This window comes from Poecilia latipinna, unplaced genomic scaffold (assembly GCF_001443285.1).
Source record: "Poecilia latipinna isolate Pla-1442-1.1 unplaced genomic scaffold, P_latipinna-1.0 Scaffold1610, whole genome shotgun sequence".
Lineage (NCBI taxonomy): Eukaryota > Metazoa > Chordata > Actinopteri > Cyprinodontiformes > Poeciliidae > Poecilia > Poecilia latipinna.
In genome coordinates this window covers 52,642-59,603 of record NW_015114226.1, presented here as the reverse complement: position 1 = coordinate 59,603, position 6,962 = coordinate 52,642, and the positions used below count along the sequence as shown (strand labels likewise).

Below are 6,962 nucleotides of genomic sequence, written 5' to 3'. Positions count from 1 at the left end.
CCCCGGGGGAAACGGGGGGCCGTTGGGAGTAAAAATCGGGGAAATAAAAAAAAAAAAAAAAAAAAAAAAAAAACATTTAAAAACGGGGATTCATCACCTTCTGTTTTATTTATCGGTCGGTTTTGACCTGATTCGCTTTAGTGATGGATGGTTTGGTTTATGTTTACATCTGTCGGGTAAAGGTCCTGATGGAGAGGAACTGTCAAAAAAAAAACAAACTTCAACCTCGTCAGTCCGTACTTGACGTTTTTCAGAATGAATGAACTTTATTAATCCCAGAGGGAAATTAACAAAATACGAGAAGATCTGATGTTTGCTGTGGAAGCCATTTTAGCTTTCTTCTTACTGAAACAGGAACGCTGACCTTACCTGCATCTGGGTCCCTTTATGACATTCTCGATGAGTTGTTGGTTTTCGGTCGCGCCATGGCGACCCGCCCACGATTGCGAAGGTTCGCCAGCGTGCCTGTTTTCTCCAATCACGGATAATGGCTCTCACTGTGGATCACTGCCTTCCCAAAGCCTTAGAAATGTCTTTGCAACTCTGTCTAGATTAATCAGTGTCAGTGACTTTGATTGTTTTTTGTTTTTATTTTTTTAACCCAAGTTTTTTCTGGCACTAGAGGCTTTGGGCAAAGAGAGAGAGAGAGGAGGGAAGACATGTAGCCGAGGTCCAAAAGTCGGGGATTGAACCCCAGACAGACTATTAGCCTCCATGTGGCGTCTGCTCTGCCTCTGCTCATTGCACCACTCCTGTTTCTTAGGTTTCTTACAGGGGCGGTGTCATGTAATATCTGGTGGAACTGCTGAGCTACTTCTGAGTAAACAGGATAATTTATTAGTATTGTTGTGACATGCTGAAGGCTGCGTGTTGGAAAGAGTAGAAACTTCTTAAAGAGACGGAGCCTCAATTTCAGGTTTTAAATTGCAACGTCAAATTTCTTTTATGCTTGATATAGCATTTATATAACAACTCAAGATTCTTCATCATGTTATAAAACGGCATTATGTTCCTGGAAAGTATATAACATGACATTGGATCTGGATGTCCTGCTTTTAAGATCTTTCAGCCTACATCATGTTGTCAGATGGGTTCTGTTTAAGCAGACTTTAAATTGTATTTACATCAGCAATGTCTCTCTGGTATTAAATACAACATATTTAAGTGTGACAGGAGCAAAAACTGCTCTGTGTAAGTATTTTCATGTTTTTAATTGTGTTACCCGGTTGATTTTTAAAGTCAAAGTCGAGAGTTTTGCCATTTCGTTTGACCTTTTTCAGAATACTTTAGGGGTCTGCCACGCGCTCAAAGCGAGAACCGAACTGTTACGGTTTGGTATCATGAACCTCTTCCATGCTCCATGGTGCTTCCCCCCCGCTGGGCCGGGGAGCGCACAGAGGGGACCCCCCGATGAGCGCCGCAACCTCTAACCTCTGGAGCTCGCGTGTCCCTGCTCGCTTAGTCAGAAGAAAGGCTACCAAATTGGGTAGCTGTGGTGTAAATGGCTTATGTACCAGAGCTTGGCATCTTCAAAGTCGGCCACTCGGGGAGCAGCGGGGGGGCAGACGGGGAGCAGCGGTCACAGAATTAGGATTACAGCGTGAAAGTTGGTACTAAATCTATGCGAAACGCTCGCCCTGCCCTCCGACAGCATCCACAGGAACGTAGGTGGCACAGCCTGATGCTTTCTCTTCTTTTCCATGACACCACCACAGGATGAAAAGAAAAAAAAGAAATACCCATGAACCCGGTCACGCAATGCAGAGCGCCCTCCCCCCTTCAGCGCCCCTCGCAGTGGGACGGGAAGGTAAAGGCCACGCTCGGCACAGCTTGACTGAACTTAAAGTGGCTTCTTCTTTACTCACGCACACACACACACACACACACACACACACACGCACACACATGCACACACACGTGGACTCGGTAATAGATGGGTTGGCATATTGTTGCACGCTGAAGAAAATGCAGCAGTGCTATCAGCATCTTTTCCAAAAGCAGGACTAAAATGCAGCTCTACCTGCTGACAGCAGCCGATACCTGGGGGGATAGAGAGGGGGGGGAACTCACCTCGGACTGCGAGGCGAAGCAAAGCTGGAACAGACATCAGCTGCAAATTAGCATGTTTATCATGATTTGAGCAGGTGCTGCAGACACACTGCGGTGTGACTTAGTTACACCTAGAAACGCACGAAGACGACTACAGCCTCTCACCCCCCACCAGCCTGTGAGTTTAGATGGAGGAGAGGACGGAGTTTCTTTTCTTTTCTTTGGGCATATAGGATCTTGCTGTCTCATCTCTGGCTGCTTGGCAGGAACGCAGGTTTATATGTCAGCGCTATCATAATGTTCCGCCTCTCCGGGTTCATCGAGTTCAGTGCACCAGTCCTGAGCGCGGTGGGCGGACAGACTGCGTGTCTCTGTGGCACTGGGCCTCTGCGCTTGCTCCGGCTGCGTTTTTGAAATCTTTATTGGACGCAGATATATTATTTAATGTGATATCGATTCATTCCTTCGAAGCATTGATTCGGCTCCTTGTGTTTTTTTTTTTTTTTTTTCAAGTTGAGTCGCATAATGCAGCACAACCTTGTTGCAGATTTAGATTTATGCATCATGTAAACGTTCAGCTGAAGCCAGGTGTTTACATGGACCGTATAAAAAGACAAATAGGCGTTCTTCTCCATCCCCTGATGATAAATCAAATGGATTATTTCTTGTTCTAGGTCAAATGGGATGGGAATGTTAGAAATATCTCGGTTGGCTAAATGTTATTACATGTTAGCATGATAAGTAAGTCTTTTAATCCTCCAGAAAAACTCAAAATTGGTCCCAAAATGGCTCCTGCAGAAAATCATTTGAATGTTTATCTACTTCAGACCTGAAATATTCTTATTAGTTCAAAACTATACTTTTTTTTATTCATTTTTGTGTTTTATTCTCATATTTTCTATATTTTTATGCAGTTTTTGTTTAAAGAGAACCTCATAATTTATCAAGAAATATACAGAGTTGCGTGTATAAGATTTGTCCCAACAACTATTATTGTCTTCATATATATTTCAACAAAATATACAGCTAACTATTAGTTAAATATGTAATTTTGTGGAAACAATGTTATATTTCAACACCAGAGCGTTGGGTGAAACCTTAAAGTACATCATAAGGGAGTTTTAATGTCCACCGGGTGTGATGGTTTGATGAGAAGCGAGGTGGCAACTTAATAATTGAAAATCAAAAAGTGTCTGGCTTATGTTTTTTTTAAACTATTTTGTTTGCATACATTGTAAAAATATAAACGTTTACACAGCTGTGCCATATATAGAGGCTGTAGTCCTCTATGCCGTGTGGAATAAAGGTCACTAGTGCCACAAAAAAGTCTTTAAAATGAAAAATGATTTGTGCACTGTGGACTCCTGGTTTTCATAAGTGACAGTGATAAGTTAATATCCGTGCATATTTGAGATTACCTCTAAAAACTTGCACATATAACTACATATTTTAATATGAAACACCAAAAATAGGTCATTGTACCTAAATACGCACAGCAGAAACTGCCTGGTTGCTACAGCAGAAGCTAGCAGGAGGATCTTCCTTAACACCACTCAGCCAATCAGCATCAAGGAAAATTACTGCCGCTTTTGGATTGGCTGTTTTGTAAATGTCAGCCAATAAGTTTCAAATAAGATTGCGCTGAGATATTTCAGCTTCCCAAGCTGCATATTCTTTCAAATATGTTACATACTGTTTTCGAAAAAATATCCACATAGGCGAATTATTTTGTTCCACAGACAAACCCATTAATGGGTTAATCCTCGGACACCAAACAGGTGGGAGTTCGCTGCGTTTTCCTGACCATGACGGTGTGATGGCAGCTCTCCACTGAAAAAGACAGGAACTGATAAGGAACGCCCTTATCAGTTCAGGGAATGTCCAGTTCAGATCATTTTAAGGGCATTTTCCTCTCTCAAGCTTTTTATCCCTGTGACATTCCCTTCACATATAAGCACTCCACTTCCAGCAGCATTTTCTGCTTGTATATAACTAAGGTTTAAACCATTCATCCTCGAATAAAAGGACGACTTGCAGTCGTTTTCCTTTAGGTGTTTCCCAAAGCGACGACGTCAAACCTGTGGGCGAGTGGCGGCTCCGCGGCCTATTGATCCGGTCCAAAGCGGAGCCGCGGACGCGTTTCAGGCCCGGTCCCGCGGAGCCTCGGCCCCGACAGACTGGGGGGGGAGGGGGAGACAAATGAGACAGTGTCAATATTGAAACAGACTAATGGGCTAATGAAGGTGGAGAGTTCTGCCTAATGTTCCCAACAGAGCTTCTAGCAAAACCATTAAAGCACTTTTTATATGAGTAGACAGGCACAATGCAGTAACTCGATTTATAGGGGTACTTTCATGGTCAATTAGGGTGGGAGAGAGAGGAGAGAGGTCTGATAGGGGAGGCTGGACGTGTGTGTGTGTGTGTGTGTAATGTGAGCATATTAGTTTTAGACAGTGTTGCACCAGCTTTCAACCGTATTGTCCTGAGCTGCACCGGTTATGATCGCGTCAGTACAATCAGCATGTAGATGGATTGGAAACAAGGGCAATAAAGCAGCTGCCAGTCAAACGCCATTAGGCGCGCCTTACTGCGTGGAGACACGAGACTAACTGGACACTGCGAGAGCGAGTGACATACATCAGTTCAAATGATCACCTGGGAATCCTCCACACCTCAGCAATTCAGGCTGAATAATAAAGCTTGACGGTATTTTTATGAAAAATGAGCTCCCCGTGGATCCATCCCTTCACCTTCTTTATTGCCTTTTACACAGCTGGCTGCAGGTGTGACCGAGTGTCCTTTCATCTTTAAAAAAAATCTCCAGATGACTCCCCCCACCTAACCCCCAGGCCACCACAGCTCTTAAATCAAGCGACAAACATCAGGCCAGCGAAGATGAGTCTCGACGCACACAAAATTAAATAGTTATTGATCTTGGCGAGAAAAAAAATATATATATAAAAAAAAAAGTGTGACATTTCAGAAGTGATGATGTTTTGGCTTTTGAGAGATTGGCGTCTGTTTCGCCGTCAGCAGGCGAACCGGCGGGAGTCGTTGGAGAAGTTTTTTTTTCATGTCGATTCAGTTTTTGACGTTCAGACGAGCTTTTTGTGACGACATAATCTCGTAGTTTAAGATAACAAAAAAAGTCAGCTTTAAATTTAAGTGTTTCTTTTGTGGTAAAAACAATTAAAATTATTGTTTTGTTTTTTTTTAAATTTCACCAAGGTATTTTTAACACCTTTATTTTTATTTGCAAAATCTCGTCTCATCAGTATGGGAAAACGATTAAACTGTGACGCTGAGGCCTATTTCTCACTCTTCATAATGAGAAAGACAATGGAACATGCCATTTACGTAAAGTTTGTTAATCTGAAAGGTCTCATCTAGTCCAGAGGACTCCAAAGCTCTTCACTCTTCATTCCTTCATCCATTCACACACCGACGCTGTGTGAATGTGTGTGTGGCTGCAATTAAATGCAATCCATCTGAAGTTGTCCGTATCTACAGTCGGAAATAATAAAGTTTAAAATGATCCAGAGCCCAAATCTTTTGGGCCTGTTATTCTGGGATTTGAACCCAGGACCTTCCTGCTGCAGGGCAGCAGTGTTTCCACCTGTTTCTCCATTCAGCACCAATTATGAGACAGAACAGCTGAAACTATGATTTAACACAAGCACTCACTGAGTTTGCTTTTACATGGTTTCTAAGGATGAGCATCCACAGGGGAATGTGGGATATTTTCAGAGCTCAACCCATTTCACAGACCATGGTGTGTGTCTTTAGTTGGATTGATGACAACAGTAGCAGGTGCCTTGACTTGAACTGTGGTTCCTGTAACTAAATCCTCTCTTTGAGCCACATTTGGTTCTTTGCACACGGACCATTTACAGAATCAAATGATGGATGATGTGCAACTTATCAATGATGCTAATGTGTTGGATGGACTGAAATCACCAGTGGATGATCCTGAATCAGTCATCATCTGATGTGACTCCTCGTGTGACTCTAGACTCCAAATTACATCAGTGAATCCTTTCAGTTTTTTCCACAAATCTGCAAAATTCACACAATCAACAGATCTCCAAATTTTTCTCAGATTTTACTGCAAATTTTCTCAAAATTGGTCAAAGACATTGAGTTTAAGTGACTGCTGCCTCAGCCTTACTTGATGTCAGGTTATAGTCTCCAATTGTTACGGCAAGTAATAAAAAGTCACGTTTAAAATCATACATTAGCGCAAAGATCATAGAAATACCTTACAAATATTTCTAAATCCTTAATTTCAACTGCAAAAACCACTAAACAATCACAAAATCTTGGCGGAACATCTACTTATTGATATCTTAGCAGTTTAATTGGTTTTATCAATACATTCTGGGACAACCGGCCCTTTAAGAACATTCAGGCTTTTGATTTGGCCCAAAATGAAAATGGGTTTGACACACCTGTCTTACCGCATCCAACCCCCATTTTAACCATGTCAAACATCACACAGCAGACCATCAAGTTAAACCTGACCTTATCACACACTCATTCTTATCCAAATCAGCATAATAACCTCTGCTTTAGTAAGAGATCAACCCGTGTTAAAATGCAAATTCCATCATATAAATACCTGAACTTTAAAAGCTTTATGCATTGGAGTGCCGGATTTCCCTCTGGTTCTTGATTCCTTTTTTTTTTTTTTTGATCGCTCCGTAATGACATGCCATAGGAGATGAATTCTGTTTAACAGCCACTGATCACTCTAAAAAAAAATAAAAAATCAGTTTGATCCAGGAAACCCTCACATCCTGTGTGCAATTACACATGAGATTCACAGCACATACTGTTCTCATTACAAGGTGGTCATGAACTTGTGGTAGAGCTATTAAATGCTCCGTGCAGACCGTCAGTAATTGATCTCACAC

The 6,962-nt window shown here is 42.0% G+C and overlaps 1 protein-coding gene across 1 annotated transcript in view; it reads left to right on the top strand.

The window, feature by feature from the left end:
- Positions 1 to 6,962, top strand: part of LOC106963981 (Krueppel-like factor 7) — a 77,011-nt gene that overhangs the window by 29,350 nt on the left and 40,699 nt on the right. The gene's annotated exons all lie outside the window — the stretch shown is intronic.